The 20,382-nt window shown below is 31.8% G+C and overlaps 1 long non-coding RNA gene across 1 annotated transcript; it reads right to left on the bottom strand.

Annotated features, from left to right (window-relative positions):
- Nucleotides 1-3,028: 3,028 nt before the first annotated feature.
- LOC143679371 (uncharacterized) lies at nucleotides 3,029-17,420 on the bottom strand. The gene is made up of 6 exons (XR_013173692.1): nucleotides 17,312-17,420; nucleotides 15,320-15,365; nucleotides 15,027-15,141; nucleotides 9,651-9,743; nucleotides 7,140-7,316; nucleotides 3,029-3,098 (listed from the first exon to the last, which is right to left on the bottom strand). It is a non-coding gene; the product is annotated as an uncharacterized LOC143679371 (long non-coding RNA).
- Between the last annotated feature and the right edge of the window lie 2,962 nt (nucleotides 17,421-20,382).

Genomic DNA, 20,382 nt, shown 5'->3' with positions numbered 1-20,382 from the left:
GGCCTTTCCTATCAAGCATGTCACAGTTCTTCCAAAATCTTCCCCCTACCCATTTACAAAACAGTTACAGCATTTTGGGATATTTGCAACCTTAGCACCCCACACTTCTGGTACCAAAATCTGATTTGGTTTTTAAAGCTTTTTAGAAAAAAAAAAGTTGACTTTTGTGATGGGAATTTGTTAGCTTACAAATTTACAGTTCTGAGGCCATGAAAATGTCCATATTAAGACATCAACAGAGTGATACCTTCTCTGAAAAATGACCACTGGCACTTAGGAAACCTCTGTCAAATAGGAAGGTGCATGACCAGTGTCTGCTGCTCTTTCTCTCCCAGGATTCATTGCTTTCTGCGTTCAGTGGCTTCCTTTCTCACTTCCTCTGGGGACTTTTTCTGTGTATGTTTCCCTTAATTTCACCTCTCTTAAAGGACCCCAGGAAAAGGATTAAAGCCTATCTTGAATGAGCTGGGTCACCTCTCAGTTGAACTAACCTAAGAAAATTTCCCACCTACAAAGGTCTGCACCCAAAAGAATAGATTAAAACACCATGGCCTTTTCTGTGGTACATAACACATACCACACTGATTCAGGGAACAAAAAGATTTACAATAAAACTGGCATTTATTTTTACTCATTTCATAACCCTTACTAAAATGCCTTATTATTCACATGGCTTTGATCTATTGTCAAATGTCCTTTCTTTTCAACTTGTAGAACCCTCTTTATCATATTTTGTAAAGACAGTCTTGTCTTGACAAACTCCCTCAATTTTTGTTTATTTTGGAAAGTCTTAATTTATTCCCCATATTTAAAAGTGTTTTTTCAGATATTGAAACTTTGGCAGACATTTTTGGCTATCAGCATCCCACCACCTTCTTGCCTCCATGGTTTCTGAAAGGAAATTTCCACATAGTCATATTAATGTTCCTTTGTGGGTATCACATTGCTTCTCTCTTGAGGTTTCTCAGAAGTCTCTTTTGGCATTGGACAGCTTGATTTCAATATGCTGCCATGCGGGGGACATCCCATTTGAAATTCATTCACACTTTGAATGTGTATCTTCACATTTTTATCATTTAATTTGGGAAATTTTCAGTCATTTCATATTTCTAGTATTCTCTCTGCCCCCTTCTTTTTTATTCTTCACACAGTGCATCTACTGGCATGCTTGATGGCGTTCCATGGGTTCCTCAGACTGTTTTCATCTTTCATTCTTTCCTTTCTGATCCTCAGACTCAATGGTTTCAACTTTCATATCTTCAAGTTACGTGCTACTTCCTTCCTTTCTTCTGGACCCTCTAGGGAATTTTTAATTTCTGTTACTGTGGTTTTCTGCTCTTGTAGCTTCCTTTTCATAATTTCCATAACTGTATAGATAGTCTTTGCTTGGTATTCATCTATTGTTTTCCTGAATTCTTTTAGTTCTTTGTCCGTTATTTCCTTTAAATCTTTGAGCATATTTAGGACTATTTTTGAAAACTCTTTGCTGGTATGTCCTAGGTCTGGTCTGCCTGATGGATGATTTCTAATGCTTTAATTTTCTCTTTTGCCTGGGCCATCATTGCTGTTTTTCTTTATTGTTTCTTTGTGTGTTCTATAATCTTTTGTTGAAACCTGGACATTTCAACATTTTAATGTGCTACCACTGGAATTCAGATTCTAAGGTACCTGTTCCAAGAGCTTGTATCAAGCAAATGTTCTGACGGAGCTTTCCTTGAGCATTAGGAGCCACTGAAAGAAAAAAAAAAAAAGAATAAAGAAAACATCTTTCCTAGTCTTTGCAGATTGACTTGTGCCGGTGCTTTGCTTCAAAGTTTCTCTACACAATGAGTTTAGGAAATAGCTGAGGCAAACGTGTAGGGACTATCTTAGTTCATTTTTGACATGTGTCTTGTTTTGGGCATGTCTATGAAGTACCCTAGCACTACACACATGTCTCCACAACTTACTTTGCTCTTTTCACTATAACTCCATAGCATATGTTCATTTTTATAAACATATACTAATTCATTGTTTGTATATACCATATTCATTTAACCAATGCTGTGTACTAAGACTAACTGGGACCAAACAGTTGAGAGATGGGAAGCTGGTCTATTGACTACATTTTACAAAACACTCATGTGTATTATCTTTCAAAGATTATCTTACCAACAATTCAAAAACCAGTATTTTATATGTGTTATATATTGATTCTATTTTTCAGGATGTTTTTTCCCCCTTTTTTATCTACTTTGTTTTATTCTGAGTAATGCCACCTTAAGGTCAATGATAACCTGGTATGGAGGGGGATAGGGGTTGGGTAGAGGTGGAGATGGGATTTGGGTTTGTTGAGCTGGGAAATATGGAAGAGAATCCCAAGATCACTTTACTTTCTTGGAAAATCTGAATGACAAAGTGAACAAGCAAAGAGCAAGGGGAGAAAAGGAACAGACTATTTTTCTGGTAACTGGTTGGTCCCTCTCACTGTCTATACTACCACTTGCTCTGAGCTTCTGTTTATATTGACTTCCACTGTTACATCATTTTGCTCCTATCTGCACCAGTGATCAGAATCACCTTTCAGTGAGTTTGAAGCCAACCGTCAACTAGAGAGATGCAGGGAAAGATGTTGGACAGGTAGATGCCTCATATGGTGTGGCTAGCCAGATTTTTACGCTAGCTGGAGTTTCAGGGGCTTAAGCACACCTCTCACTCTATTGTCTTTCATTTGTGTCATCTAATTTCTGAAGGATTATTCCAAAGTTGCCCTTTACATTATATTATGAACTACATAAATTGCTTATAAATTTGGGGAACAGCAAATGTTTATCTCTCTTTAGCAGTGTAACTATATATCTATCTCTGCCTACCTAAACGAGCTCTGACAATAAAAGAATACTTATGAGCACTGGGGTAAATATGCTTCAAATTTTGGCAGGGTTTGGAGAAAAGTGTGTTTTTCACCTCTTTTGGAAAGAACATATTCCTGAGGAATTTAAGAAAAACATATTTACAAGAAAAACCTTGCTTTTGATTGGAAACGTACCTATTTCAGGCACTGCAGATATACTTGCCATTGATCTTACAGTGGAGGATGAGACATCCTTTACAAACCTCTATTAAACAGATAGCAGTTTGTGATTTGGATACTTAGCTACTAATTGCTTTTGTTCTTTTTTGTTTAGGATTACAATAGAATTTTCCTCTAAGTATTATTTTATCTGCAAATTGTAGCTTTTGAAAAAGCAAAAAAAGAAGTAATTTTTAAGAAGCAGTCAACAGAAATAGAATATTTAATAAGATTTTTAACTACCTTACCTCTCAGCTTGAAAGTGTCAAGTAAGTCATATATAAAAACAATTGAGTACCTGAATCATAAACTCAATAATGCTGATTTCAATATATTTAATTCACATTCTATTAATTTGGTAAGTGACAGATTGATATCGGACTAGATTTTGAATTTTCCAGTTGCTGGCTTTTCCTTTAGTTTTGCCAAATTTAGTTTAATTTCAAAAGGGTAGCTATCTGATTCTATTATAACACATTGTTTAATGTTAAAATATATTATTTTATATAGTTTATTTATATTATAAATAGATATTATAAAAAATATTTAATGTAGTAAATAAGATAGTAAATTATAAGCATAGTACATTTGCCAAAATATTTCAAGTTATTTATATTAAAACCAATACCACAAAAGTCATTTAGAAATAAAAGCTACTGGTTTATTCCTTTATCAAGAGATATTACAATAGAAGGTCTTCCTGTTTTTTTTTTAACATGGGCAGGCACCGGGAATCGAACCCAGGTCCTCTGGCATGGGAGGCGAGCATTCTTGCCTGCTGAGCCCCCATGGCCCGCTCTATAGTAGAAGGTTTTAAAACCATGCCTAGGGCGGGCCGCGGTGGCTCAGCGGGCAAAGTGCTTGCCTGCTATGCCGGAGGACCTCGGTTCGATTCCCGGCCCCAGCCCATGTAACAAAAACGGAGAAACAAAATACAATAAAACAAGAAAATGTTTAAAAGATGTTTCCCTTTCTTCCTCCCTTCCTTCCTTCTCTCTGTCTTTCATCCTTCCTTCCTTCTCTCTGTCTTTCCTTTAAAAAAAAAAAAAAAAAAAAAAAAAAAAAAAAAAAAAAAAAAAAAAAAAAAAAAAAAAAAAACCATGCCTACTCTAACTCTCTTCAACATCATTCTTATTATAATTATTTTTTTCCTATTATAATTCTTAATATTTATTAAAGTCACATGAATAATATTGCCAACATCTTTGCATCTCAATCCCTTGGTCGTTCTCCAATGATCTTGTTGTCTACTCTGCCACAATCATGCACATCCATACTCATACCTTATATGTTAACAACCTCTCATGATTTCAATTCCAGGTGACTGAACCTCTGACTACTACATGACTGGTCCAGCTCACTTACTCGATTTCAATCCCCTAAAATCTATAACCCTGTTGGGTATCTTGCATATAAACTCAAACCCTTTACCCCATTTAACTTCATTTTAATATGTTCACTAAACCATAATCCAGTCTTAGATTATTCTATGCCTAAATTGAAATGGCTGCATACGGCTGGAGTAAAATCCAAAACCACATTAACGGTCATATTTCACATTTCCAATTACTACCTTAAGTTGAATCTTTAATGCTTTACTAAAATTTCCCTAGACCCTTTACTATTTCACTCAGTCTCCTGGAAATTGTGAGGGGATTTTCTTCCTTCCTTAAGTTTCCACAAACTTGTTTCACATTCGCACTCTCTTCTAAGGATTTTGCTTCCCACTTTACTTAGAAATTAAACAAACCAGAAGACAACCTGTGTAAACTCCAATTGCCACACCCACACACCTTCATCTCAGCCCAGACTCTGATTTCTCTCCCATTAATAATGATGTATTACCTGTTGTCTCACAAATATATTTACCACCTTTTGTTGGCAAAAATTCTATCACTTTTATGTAACTTAAGACTTCGGTTTAACAATATACTAGCTACTCTTTTGCATCATTTTATTCACTGTCCTGGAACTTTTCATTATTTTTCAACAAAAAAAAATATTTTTAATCTTAAAAGTAAAAAGAACAAGTTTCATGACCACTTATTATCATTCTTTACCCAATACTTTTCATTGCAATTACATAAATAAAATCTTACATTCTCTATTTTTTTTCTCTTAATAGTCTCTTTGCAACCAGTTCAAATGAAGCCGGCACTTCTCTTTACTGAGCTTGAGGAGTCATCAGTGGACATCCATTGCTGTTAAACCAGCTAACACAGTGGAAGGTAAACAGTGAGATCTCTCTCAGCAATGACACTGAATATTTTTATCATCATCTCAGTCTTGCACAACTGCTGTTGTAATTTTCATTCAACCCCTTTATTTTGTTTTGTTTTTTGTTTTTTGTTTTGTATGGCAGGTACCAGGAATTGAACCCAAGTCTCCAGCATGGCAAGCAAGAAGTCTGCCTGTTGATTCCCCATGGCCCACCCAATCCCTTTTTTTTTTGATAAATTTGATATTGTGAATCAACAAGGGACAAAATCAATATTAACTTAACATATTTTTGAAACAACTGTTCACAGAATTGTATACTGTAAATATACATAATACTTGGTGTTCTCATTCTACCATAGATTGGTTTTGTTGACCACTAGATTTTTTACAGGAATCGAGGTATTAAAGAATGACATGTAGTTACTGAAAAACATTCAGCTGTTATCACTGAATGTTGATTCAAATTGTCAATTAAACAGCAAAAGTAAACATAAAATAAACATAAAACTCACCACTATGCTCATGTTCTTGCATGTATCTAATAGTTAATGTCCTACCAATTTACAAGAAATCAGTATGCTATTACATTGCCTCAGACTAGCAGTCTGTCAAATTAGCAAAAAATTGGAGTACTTAGATTTAAATTTAAACTTAAATATTTCCTGAGATCAGTTCATCAAAAGTATATTAATATACTAGACATCTCCACAGGAGAAGAATTATGTTACTGGAAAACATCACAATAAGTTACTTAAGGAACTAATATCTCTCCACTGACTCCATATAATAGGGTATTACTTGAATGTTTTATAATATAAATTTGGTCACATAAAGTCTTTGGAATTCTGGAATAAATAATCAAGTGTATACATTTTTTTGTTTTATATTATTAAATTTGGAGAAATGTATATATTCTATATCTTGAAAATATGTAAAATATTACATATACTTTTATAAAGAATATCTCTACATATTTAATTGATTTTACATAGCCCATATCTCTTGAATATAATGTAAAAAAGAAAATAATTCATAACAAACTGCTAATTATTCAAAACATGTACAAGTCACTTGAGAAAATACTACATAACACTTATTATTTAGCTAGAACTATTTATTATGTTACATAATAGAATAAATGAAATATGTAACACAGAAGCATTAAGAGGAAACACATAACCTTTGTTTCTGCCTTTTTCTTTTCAATCTAAATACAGTACACTAAAAATGCAAAGCATAATAAATCTAAAATGTGGGGAGACAAAGTAAAAGCAATAAAAATATATATACATGGGAAATAGAAATATATGCATATATAGAGCTGATATATAAATACAATTATTTGATAATGTCTCTTTACCAATAGCTAAAACTACAGCATATTTTAAAAATAAAAGACAATAAATATGTAAAGAAGAATATGATGTTAATGAAGGGATTTGAAGGTCCTAGACATATACAATGTGTATGGCCAGGAACTCATTCTTTAAAACATAAACACAAAAATAAAATGCACAGTTCACTAATTCCTCCAAACCCATAGCAAAAACAGAGATGAGGATATCATATTTGAAGTGGAAGTGGCCATGTAACTGCATGTTTAGAATTTTTAAAACTAGAGAAAAATAATTTATAACAGCATGAATTAACATTAACAGTATGATTAACGTATGAAATATGTTACATATTTCATAAATATTAATGAATTGATATTTTCTATCACTTTAAAAATATGTGTACTATGCAGGAGGCACAAGAAATATTCTTGGAGTTACAAATATGAAGAACATATTAGTCTTAGAACTTTTCAATTTAAAATAAAGCTTCTGGAAGATATCATCTATTGCTTTTGTCTACTGATGCTCACCTCCTCTTCCAGAGTCACTGTTTTGAAGCATCCATTCTCATAATTCATTTGAAATTGTGCTGGTCATTGTCACTGAAGTTGCCAAGATAATATCCAGTGATCATTGTTCTGTTGTTGTACTCCTTCACTGCTCAGCAAAATTACTGATTTTTCATTCATTTAATAAGTATTTGCTGACTGTGTTGTGCGGAAAATATTAGGGTGAGACAGGGAAATAAAACAAGCTCCTACCTTCCTGGAGTTTGCATTTTAATGAAGACATTTAATAAGCTTTCACCAATTGCTTAGCCTTTGCCAGACACCAGTGTCTAAAAATTAGATGATCCTAAGTTATTCGGAAGAGAGCATTTCAAAGGTTATAAATATATAACTGAATGCTTAGGTTATAGTGTCCCTCTCTGCTTTATAAGATAGGCATGCATGGATAATATAGATGAAAAGGTGAATAATATTCTCATTAAACATAATTTGTTTATGGAAATGCTTTAGTCATCATCTGGAAGATTCGTTAACAATTTAACATATGTAGAACAAGTTGTGATGCAGATTATTAATTTTTTTTTTGTATTTTATGGGCCAGTATAAGTATACATAATTTGTAGATACATTTGTCAATATGCTTTTTGAAAACAGGAAAATAAAAATAAATGTCATTAAGTCTAATACCATGAGAGAAAAGATATCTTAACAATAAGCAGTAGATAAGGCATAAACTCCAAAAATATTAAGTTCCTTAGATTTGTAAATTTGGCCTAATCATATCTTTTCTTAAATAACGAATTTTTTTTCATGAGTTAATGGCACTTCTGAGATGTTGGTGTTAAAAATCTAAATTCTATGTAGAAATACATTCGTTGATGAAATCATTTGCTTAACAAACATTTATTTAATGCCTCATATGCAGTAAAATATCTGCTACACTCTAATGACTATATCTAGAGAGCATAATAAAACTAAAAAACAAGATTTATTCTGGAAGTTTGAAGGGTTTTCATCTCATAGGTTATTGGATCAATTCTATATTAGGGCTCATTTGTTTTTTATTATCTAAGTTTTAAAAATCATATTTTAGGTAACCTGTCCTTTGTGCAGAAACACATAAATGCAGACATTAAAAACACAGTATTTCAAATTTTATTACACAAATGCAGGCATTAAAAACACAATATTTCAAATTTTATTACGTGAATAATGTATAAATCTTTATTAATATACCTAGTAAGCATATTTTAAGAATTCTTCTCAAATTCATACAATTGACTTATTTTACCTTTCCTAAAACTAAATGAAATGTTCTTTAAAACTTGTGCACCTTTGTTTTATGCAGTAGGTAGGGGTCATGCAGTTGACATAAACTAGTCTTAAAATATTTAAATTTTTAAAGAAAATTTTGAAATTTTGAAAACCTCTTTATAAATACCTGTTCTTGTGAAATATTATCCTCTCCCTGCCTCAATATATGTGGATTTTGCAGGTAAACCTTCAAACCTAAGTTCAAAGAACTTGATTCTATACCACTTTAAGTTAGAACACCTGAGCTCTGCTGTAATCGGCCTGATACATAACTGATGTTTTGGTGGTTTTTTTCCTCTGTCTCTAAGATAAGTTGTATTTTTTTACTTATTTCTGATTAGTAGTGGATTTTGTTCAGTCATTCTTTTAAAAATATAACATCAGATACAGTGGATTAATCTTGGGTTTTTATGTCCTCAGCCCTTCCTTTCTTTTGTGTGTGTGTTGCTTATCTGTCAAAATTGCATTAACTTCTAACACTGGGGTCTTTATTTTTAATTAAAGGGTATCAGTTTTTCCCATGTGGGTCTGTATGTGTGTGTATGTGAGTACACATAATATACAGATATTTAATGATCTCTAGGGATCTTTATTTCTTTCGCTTCTGTCCCTTGGACTTTGTCATGGAAAAATAACAGTTAAATCTCGACCTTTTAATGTCATTCTAGCATTATAGTTTGTGCTTAAGATCTCCTGCATCTTAAAAAAAAAAAAATGAGAAGTTTGCCTAAGTACTAAAAAAACCATGTTGATGTAGGCAGAGGATAAAAATGCGAGTTGGTTTACAGAAAATTGTGTTTGATAAAGAAAGAAACTTTAAATAATAAATACATTGATTTCTGAATATATATCTTTCAATTTGATTTCCTCATTGCTTCTACAAATATATATTCAGTAGTTATTGTACAGGTAAATTTGTGTCTTAGTTACTTCATCTTTCTTAATATTAGTACATGCCTAAAATACAAAAATAAATGAAATCTTTAATGACAAGTTGATTTAAGTAGTCAATAAAGATGAAAGAGTATTTTGGATACTCTTTAAGGTGGATTCACTTACTCATTGAGCTACATTCTGTGCTTTGGAGTTCAGAAACAGAAAAACTACACATCATAGTCTGACCACAAGAAGGACATGCCTCCAATCCTGTTTGGAGTTTTTCTATGGAGAATTTTGGTAATATTTGCAATAAAACAACATGTGATATGCTTCACCGACCTGCACTTCGCTTCTCTCTTCTGTCGTGGACGTATCTAAAGAGTGTGAGATGTATTTACAGTGAACAGGTTATCCATCAATGTGCTGTTAAGCCTGGAAGATGATCAGAGGTAATCCATACATATTTTCCCATCCATTGACCCTTTTCAAACAAAAAAACTATGAATTCTAGTTTTGTTTTCAATTTATGGATTTAAAGGAAAAATTCGAGAAGATTCACTCAATTAAAGATGATATATCAGATAATCATGTGATTTTTACTTCAAATTTAGTTAAAAGCAAAATATTAAAGATAAATGTATTATTTGTAATGAAAATACTATTAAAAACTTTGGTGGTTCACATTACATAATAACAGTCTTCCAAGCGATTTTAATACTTTACACTTCCACAACAATGTTACTTTAATGATAAGATAATCAATATGACAATTTGGTCTAAATATACACAGAAATATAATGTTTTTATTTTAGAATCAATTATTTAATTAACTTTTATAGAATTACAACATTAAAATCAGTTATGATCAATAGATATAAATATTTTTGAATTAAAGATATCTAATATTTTAGCTGCCGCTTTCATAGTCAAGAGTCCATTTTGTATGGACTATATTGCCACCTTATTTATAAGTAACTTGAAAATAACATTTTGAAGAACTACTCTTCAAATTAATCACAGGGACCTAGGTTTCCAGTTTACTCCAGAATTAGGTCATTAATGCATTCAAACGCTTCTGACCTGACAACTTTTTATAGCTACAAGAAATAAAATTTTAAGTAAGCTTCAGAGTGATGCAGTGTACTTTGAATAGCAATATACCCCAAAAGGATCAGTGGTGATTGGGAATTTATAATTCTGCCCAAGATAATGACAGCTTCCCTGGCCATGCTAAATTAAGTATTGAATATAACAATCAATACTTATTGTAAGTTATCTATTTTGAACTTAGCTTCCTGGCCCTAAATGTGGGAACTTGAGTGATGTATCTCCATTAATAAATAAACATCAGCCTATTGACTTCTTTAGGATAGTTACTTTTTAAAAATAACGTTATTTGAATTAGATGACGTGGGAGGAAACTGTCCCTAACAATTTGGGGCAGGTGTTATTTCTAAGTAGTATATTCTAAGATGAATTTTCCATACTCAGGTATTGACAGGTCCTTGAATAACTAATGCGCTATTTGATTTTAGGCAAGGAGGGATGTTGCTCTGCTTAGGGTATGATTTTATGACTCTATTAAATAATTGAAATATATAATTAAAATACTCACCCAATTTATGAAATAAAAATTTTGCATTATATGCATCATGATTTCAAAGAGCTAAAATTTAAGCATTGATTAAAATTAATAACATTTCCCTAGACATGTCAATAAAATCACAAATCATAATTGCTTCAATTAAATTAATCTGGTTGCAAAAAAGCACACACACACATTGCTGGAATGATTTATTTAATATGCATATGCTTGAACTTCTTCCAAAGTTATAAACACTAAAGATTTAAAATTTCTTTTTAATGGGCTTTATAAATTTTTATTTAAGTAATAGTAATTTTTGTTACATATCCCTCTCTCACTATGCCACCACTCTCCTTAATGTTACCAGTAGCTTAGAAGCCCCATGGTTTGTCCTTCCTGATCCTATCCCTGTTATTTTTGCTTTAAAATTTATTTATATAATGAAAATATAAATAATGTCTCTTGGAGCACACATTAACCATTATGACCAGCCAGTCTTTATCATTCTGGTGGATATGAAATTGTAAGTCATTGTGGCTTTACTTTGCATTTGTATGGTTCTAATTATGAGAGCAGTTGAACATATTTTTATAAATTAAGGACAATTTGTATTTGCGTCCTACATAACATATTTATTTCATTTTCTTCTTTGACTTAGAGAAGTTTATATGCAAATAACGTTTCAAAAGTCTGACCCTAAGTTTTTCTCTATAATTTCTCTTGAAAAATGGAATTTTAATTTTAATGTAGCACAATCTTCAATTTATTTGTTTTTAGATTATTCTCTTAAAGAAACTTGTTCCAAAGGTTCTACACCAAAGCAAGGTGTTGGTACTGGGGTGGTGTGTATAAGAATCCTGTATTTTTATGCACAGTCATTCGGTAAACCCATAACGTCTCTAACACAGAAGAAAAAAAAAGATGCTTTAAAAATAGTGTTCGTAAAATATTATTCTATGTTTTTAACTAAAAACTTCATACTTTTGCCTTTCTCACTTTGAGTTTTATTCCCCCCCACCAAGGGTATAACATATGTCTGATTATATAATTATATCCTATTTTTTTGGTTCATACATACTAATGGTGCATGCCTTGACTGTGTGTACTGAAATTTTTACAGTTATGTTCAATTCCAGTGTAATTGGTACATATTTTCAAGAATCAGAATAACAGAGAAATTAGTAGTAGCTTGACATCCATGATAATCCTGCCCAGGGTTAGGAGATATTTTCCGGCCATGTTTAGATGTAGGATAGGCTATGGGAAGCTCGTATATGAAATTTTAGTAATGGGATTGAAGCACATGGATAAAATGTGGTTTTAAATAGAGACTCTTTTTCCAATAGAGGCTTTATCTACATATGTATACTTTTCTTCAAAAAAGACATTTTATACACTCTCATCATCAATATTTACATTTCATGAAATTTTTTCATGCATTTATTGGTCATTAAGATTTTTTTTATATTTTCATTGATCATTTTTCTCTAATTATTCTACCAATGTTGAGTGTAGAGTTTAAAATCATTATTAAAGATTTTTCCATTTCTACCCTTAAATCTGCTGATTTTTCTCATTCATTTTTATGTGTTGTTATTCACATACAAATGCATGGTTATGGTATTTTTCTGAAAAAGTGATCACGTTATTATGAAATATCCCTCTTTATTTGGGTAATAATGATTTTCCTGAATTTGATATTAATCTAGTCATTCCAGCCTTATATGTCTGGATGGCACATATTATTCCATTGAACTTCAATATCTCTGTATCTTTATATATAATGTTCAATTTTTGAAAATATTATTTATTTGGTTATGCTCTTTTAATCATTCTAAAAGTTACTCTTATTTAATTGGTGAGTTATCCAATTATATTCAATGATGTTATTGATATGGTTGGATTTAAGTCCAACATTTAGGTGTTTTGTTTGTTTCTTTATCTCACCAGTTTATGTTGGTGTTATTTCCTCTGGTCCTCATTTCTGCAGGTTTTGGTGGTTAGTTTATAAGGTTATAAGACATAAAACCATAGTATATACCTATATGTTGTCTATTTCTAGGGTTCTTTATTGTTTATGAATATCTGGATATCATCTTGAATCAATTTACCGCATATCAATAACTTATTTTAGTAAGTCTGATGTGACATTTCCTGAGTTTGTGTTTATCTGATAATGTTTTTATTTTATATTCACTTTATGTCATATTATTTCTGGTTGGACAATTTTGTACTGACACCGTTTTATCCATTCAGTATTTAAAAGATGATGCTCTACTCTCTTCTAGCTTCTGAGGTTTCTGATTTGATGTCACTATAAAATTACCCATCTATTTTTTTTTGACTGACTATAAAATTTTCCTCTATGCTTGATTATGATTGTCTCCAGATATTATTTTATTTTCATTTGACTGATTTTGATTTGCTTATTTTTCTTTAGTATGTTAATTTATTATTTTCAAATAAATTGGTAAATTTCATTCATACACAGATATTTTCCCCATCTCTTTATTTTCTCCACTACTCTGTTACTCCAGTCACAAATATGTTGGATACTGATATTACTCTCCAAGTTTCTGTGCATTTACTTTTCTATCTTTAATTTTCTTTTGTCTAATGAATTGTTTATATATTATTCACTTACATATCTAAAACTTAACTGGCATGGTCTTTTGTCTTTCCTAACATGTTTAAACCCTTATTCTGATTTTTTTTAAAAGATCATATTTCTCAATTACAGAAAGTTCTTTGGATTATTTTCATAAATCTATTGATCTGTTATGGCTTCCAATTTGTTTATTCACTATGAGCATATTTTATGTTCCTTTCTCAAGCATATGATCATTACTTTAAAATATGAATTGTTAATCCCAAAATCATTGTGTTTTCTCAATGTCATTATATAATAATTGTCTTTTTTCTTGACTATGGCTATAACTTCATGTTACTTTATACTTCTAGTAATTTCAGTTGTACCCTCGATGGAGTGAATTCTTTATTGTAAAAATGTGGATTCTGTTACGTTCCCCTGAAGAGTATTGACTCTTTGTTTTAGAAAACTGTTAATTTGGCTAGATTTAAATTATACAATTTGTGTTTCCCTGTGATGGACAGCAGTAGAAATCATCATGCAGTTCTTTAAGTATTAGCAGAGGCAGAGGTACTTAGAAATTTTTTTTGAATGTCAGAAGTCACTTAGAAAGTTTATTCCGGTTTATATGCAAAATTTAGGTATTCTTTTCTGTCACTCCTTCTTTTTGAAGTTTACCATGCTTCTTGTCTACTCTGTCTCAAATCTGTCTTCTGTTTTTAAGCCAAAGATTACAGAATTTCTTTAAAATTTTAGCTGCCTTACTTGGTGCTGAATGAGGCATGATCTCAGGAAAAATAAATAAAGAAAATAAAATAAAAATATCAATATGAAAAACAGAAAATTCACCCAGTTTCCTTTCCTAAAACAAAATGTAAATTTCAGTCCAATTTCAACTCCTTTCTCATTTTGGAGTTAATTCCTTTATAAATACTGATGTTAAATCTTAATTTATAGGAAATAATAAACCAAAATAACCTTATCAATTCAGTTTTTACTTTAATGTTGTTAATCAAAAAATAGTAAGCTCATCATGCTATTTTTAATTAAACATCAGAGAGCATCTGTACTTTTTGTATTCTATAGTTACAATAACACCATAATTTTCTCTCCTTTATAATTGCAAAGAAATTCTGTTGCAAAATATGTATCATGTTGATTTTTGATGGATAGTTCACTAATACAATAATTCAATGATACAATGTACAATGTCTTTTAATTTTGAATCCTTTCTATCCATTCATGAACCTCTTTAAAATTTATTTTATTCCTCCTGCATTTGCTTATTTAATTTTTGCTCGGGGATGTTTAAATTAAATCTCTCTCCTTTCAATGTCTTTCTGGTTAATCATTTATTTTTATAGTTTACCAGATATCTCTGGCTCTTGAACATATTTATCACTTTTTTTCTGTTTTCTAATTATTTTATCTTAGTAGCTATTCAATTTTTCCTGTCAATAGCTAATTAATTAAAATATTTTTGGCAGAAAATAAAATTATGATTCAAAATTGTTAAAATGTTAAGAGAAATATACTGTACCTCCTAAGAAGTTGAGAGTATCAATGACCTTTAGATTGATTGATTCAGCAGCTCAATTATTTCAGCAAAGATCCTCGTTCTTTCCATCTTTCATTATTAATCTTTTCTCCATTTTCTGGTACCAAGATGGCAACAGCAATCACCCATTACAACCAAAATCAATAGTATCTGATAAAGAAGATAGACTATCCTTTTTATGGCTTTTCTTAATTTTTCATTGCCTGGAATTATCATATATTCAGTCCTAATAAGTGGTAAAAGGAAGGGAAGTATCTCATATTAAGTAGGCTCACCCCTGGAATTAGTAGTGAATTCCATTTTCTTGAATCCTGCAGCTGCCTGGGAAAGAAAAAGTAACTAAAGCATCTGTTAGGGTGGTAACAGGAGATAAAGAATAGATGTTCCACATGCAATCAATAATATATTAAGTATTTTGTTTATATAGAATTATTTGCTATTCTCTTTTTCAGTTCTTCTGTTAAATGGTTAATTAACTTATCATCATTACCAATATTGTGATTAGATTTTATTATTAAAAAAAATTCAATTGTTATTTTGTAGTAAGTAAAGCTATTTTAAAAGCATGTGGATTTCAATACACATTGCCATAACTAATTTCCAAGTGTTTTATAATAATAGCTATGACTTCATTTGGTTGGAAGACTTATTTTGGATATTGTCAATATTTACACATATGCATATAAGAAAAATATAGGATTGTATATCCCTATATCTGTACCTCTCTATCCATCTATATACTTGGACAATCTTTCAGACTTTATCTATCTTATATTTCACAATAATGGTCATTTTAACTTTTAAACATTTTATAATTTTAGGAGGCTTATTTACTTTCTAATTTTGGAAATTTAGTTTTTTTAAACTTAATATAGCATATTGTCTGTTAGAAATATCTAGAAGTGATTGAGGTAAAGGACTCGGTTCTCCTACCAAAGACAATAACATGCTGTGCAACCCCCATTGCAATGGTGAGTAAAATGAGAAAGCCCTCTGTCTTATTGAGTCTCCTAGTCTATAATATCCTATTTCAGGTGAAATTCACCCTGTCTGCTATTTTTCATACATAAGTGTTTTTCTGAATCAACAGCAATTGGATTATCTACTGGCAGGGACTCAGCATTCTCTTAATCTTGTGGTGTTGCAGATACCCTGAAGAGAGCAGTTTCTTCCTTCATCCCTGAAACAAACTGTTCTCCTAAATTTAGAAGTTCCAGCATATTTAGCAATATTCTCTAAAGTTCTCAGCTAAATTTCTTACTCCTACTGAGTTAATAGAAAATTCAGACGATCCACTCTGCTAACTCTGGAGGCTGTACATAACTTGGACATAACGAGTTTTGTCACAACTGGCCTCATATCTATACACACCACTACTATTGCAGTTCACATTGCTTTACCTTGTAGCAGAAAGAATTTGCTACCAAATTTTTCCGCTTAACTGTGCCTTTCCTAGACTCAAGGTGCAATTTTTATCCACTCTCAGTTTTTAGTATGGTTCTTCAATAACTTCTGATGCCCATTCTCAAACGAAATATTTACAGGAAATTGCACCCACATGGCCACATCTTACTGTTACTTTTTCTGCAAACCCCTTTACCTCTCCCAACTTTGAAAACATTATTTAGTAACAGTGCTAAGTAAGAGATCTTTCTGCTTTCCCAAGCATGTTGACGCATTTCTTTTTTAAATTTGGAGAGTGACTTCTAAACTTTGAAGCAAAAGTGTACCATATGTCTGCTGGCTTTTATAACAACAACTGCCCTGAGAAAAACTGCAGCCTCATGTCTCAGACCTGTTATTTGTCTTGTCCCTGAGGAGAGTTAAAATATAAAAAAAAGAGAGATAAAGAGAGTGTCACATAATCATTCCATAACATTATTCTTTGCATAAATATGAAATTAAAAATCAAAGGCCAGTATTTAAGGGGAAGGATCTAAGAAGAGATGAGATATCCAGAATGGCTTCCTGAACAACAGTCGGCACCCCAAAAAAATTACACCCGCCAGATTATTTAGGAACTGAAGTTTGAAAAGGAAGTGAGTATGTGCAAAGCTTTTTGTTTTGTGCCCATATCTTTCTTCCTAGGTTGAGTCTTGTAGCTGGGTTTTTGAAGTGTTGATAAAATCTTGCCATAGTTTTAGGTATCTGAGATAAGAGAATGAGAAAATTAGAGACCTTTCTCTGAATGAAAATAAAATATTTGCTTTTTTTCTCTGATGTTCCTCAATTCAGTAGAGGGTAACAATTGCTACAAATTGTAATACCAGAAGCTAGGGAATTGATATCCATTCTTTCCTTTTCCTAATCTTCCTAACCTTCCTCCTTTATATTTAGCCACCAGCTGTTAGAAAGCACCACCCCACCCCGACCCTGCCGAATCTTCATCTGTTTGTCCACGTTACCGACGAGTCACCGACTGCTTTATGATCCACAGTAGCTTAGGCAACACCGGATGATGTATGGTGGATCATGTCACTCTCTCTTAGGGAGAGTCCAAAACTGTTATTGAGTGCCTAACATGATACAGCCCTAGCTCTCTCATCTAAATTTATTATGTGCTAATCACCTTCCCTTTGATTTAGCTATTTTTAATTTCTGATTCTTGAATTTGATATTCTTATCCAGTTCTCAACTTTTGCATATGTTCTCTCCTCTGTCTAGCCTGCTTTCCTCTCCACCCACATTCTTTGCTCATTCAATTCCAGTTATCTTCTGGTTTTAACTTTAGTCACTTACTCTATGCTCATATAAGGCTAAAGGCAAATATCTGTTTGAGTACATGTAAATTGGTTTTAATGTCTGTTTTCCACACTTTAACAAGTCAGGAAAACCTCTGTTTTGTTCACTAACCTATCCTGAGCATTCAGAGCAGTAAGTGGGAAATGTTCACTTTAAAAAACAATGTTCTAACTAATCAATAGAAAATGTGACTTGGGAGTCCTAAATTATTGAACTTTGAAAACTGCATTTAATAAATAAGTTCCATTGTTCACTATAGTCAGTGAGTTTTCAATATCAAGATTTCTTAAATATATCAGTCTTTTGTTTTTTAGAATAATATACTTCCAAAACACCATTCTGCATTATAAAACATAAAATGCATGGTGTAAAATATCTTGGAAATTGTTATATAATTTTTTGATGTGAGCGGTGGGGAATTGAGAGAAGTATAAAATGTACCTGCTAAGCTGCTTAGTAAAAATAGGTACTTTTGCAAGAAACATCAAGCTATCTAGTAAAGAGAAATGTTTACTGGCTAAACAGAGAAAACATCAAAATTTGTATATGTAATAGAATAGTCTTCAGATGTAACAGTTTAATACATTCTTGGTTGCAAGATAAGTATATGAAAAAATAAGACTATAAACAAAATTCACACATAGACATTAGTTCATGAGTACCGTAAAGAACATAACATTGTGAGTTATTTTTTACACTTTTCCACAATATAAACTACTTAAATTTTCAATCATTAAAATTAATAACCATTTGGTGATTATGTGATGAGCCAAAAATGTCAACAAGTATTGATCATAACTCTTTATCTGCCAGTACACAAACATGTTACATTGGTCTATGTGACAGAAATATAAAAGAAGACACAGTGAACGGGTTAGAGAGAAAGATCTTTGACTGGTAAGGGATTAATTATTGCCGTATTTCAGACAATTTTACAAGTTCAGTTTAACATGAAAAATGCTGACTCATGAATGATTTACAGTATTCAGAGCGATACAACAGCAAGTTTTTCCAGAGCATTGTAAATTTAAATGAAATATTTTTAAGGCCTAATGAGGTAACTTGAGAAGAATATTTATGGTTGTGCTGTCAGAATTTCATAACTCAGGAAAGAAATATGATAGTTTCCACATCATTTTTTTCATTCTACCAAGTCATATTGTGTCTTTATCAATTATGATGCTAGACCTTATCGCACTCTTACACAAATTGTGATTAGATGTATACATATATATATGTTCATTTTGCCGAGTAAATTGTGAGTAACCTGAGGAATTGAACTATGTCTTACTGATTTTTCATGTCACAGAGTTTTTTAATATGGAATGGGCTTAATAATTTTTGAAAATTTAAATGTGACCGAAACAGTGTAGAATAAATGAGATTCCAAGATACAATTATATGTTATAAAATTTTCTGGACATAAAATAATAGAGGGAAGACAGCACAGACTCCTCTCATTGAATCCAACTAAAATGAGGAACAAGGAACAATAATTCCTTGTTTTAAAATAGGTCAAACTCTAATCTTTAATATAAGTACATGAAGAAAATTGTGAAGTTAAATTGGGGGAATAAATATGCTGCAGAATGACAGAAGTTGCAGGGAGGACATTTTGTATCTTAGAAATAAAGAAATGTTGGCAAGTTGAGGAATTCTCCAAAGCAGGTTATACACCTTGAACGCCCAAATCAAAGATTCCTTTTTGAACAAAGCAGCATAAATGGGAGAACTGGGATGAGTGGGTGAAAGAAGAAACCATTGGTCATGTTATTTCACGAAGAAGAGCTTTAGTCATGTGATAGGGCAGAGGATTAACTGTGGGTGGCAAGCTCTCGTGCAGATATTTGTCATCAGAAGAAAGTAAAGGCTAGATCAACCCACATGCGCATGTATATACAGAGAGAGAGAGAGAGAGAGAGAGAGAGAGAGAGAGAGAGAGAGAGAGAAAGAAAAATGCCCACTATCGCAACCTTTTAAGGTATTCCTGAAGGTTATCTGCTTACTCCAGAGCATTATTCTATATCTTCCCAAAATAGATTAGCTTGCAAGTAACTTGTTCTGGAAGAAATCTCCTTTTTAATATGCATAATAACTGGCAATGAAAAGGTGTGGGAGCAATAAAAAAGGAGCAAAATAAAGAAGGAAATTCATGAGAAGCAAAAGTCATATGAATAATCAGTACCAGAGAAAAGTGACCACACATTCAGTAAAAACTTAAACATTTCCATCAAAGGACTTAATAAATAAATACTGCATTTTTAAACTTAGATATTTTTTTACTTAGAATATATAAAAAATAAAGAAAATCAACAGCATAAAGTGAAAAATCACCTAGCATTGATAATGAAACATAGAAGGCCACATTGGAAATAACAGGAAAAGGGAGAAACGAGTATGGTGGCACCTAAAAATGCAATCAGAGACATATAGTTATGTAGAAGAATCCTGGATACAGGCAAAATTAATTGGAAAATACAAAGAACTATAAAAGACTAAAATGCAATACTGAGCAAGTGAGATGCAAAGTATAACCATTTTTCATCACTTTGAGAAGGAAACAGTTTAACAAATATAAGTTCTAAAGTTTTGTTGC

This window comes from Tamandua tetradactyla, chromosome 4 (assembly GCF_023851605.1).
Source record: "Tamandua tetradactyla isolate mTamTet1 chromosome 4, mTamTet1.pri, whole genome shotgun sequence".
NCBI lineage: Eukaryota > Metazoa > Chordata > Mammalia > Pilosa > Myrmecophagidae > Tamandua > Tamandua tetradactyla.
This window is presented reverse-complemented; position numbering and strand designations above follow the sequence as displayed.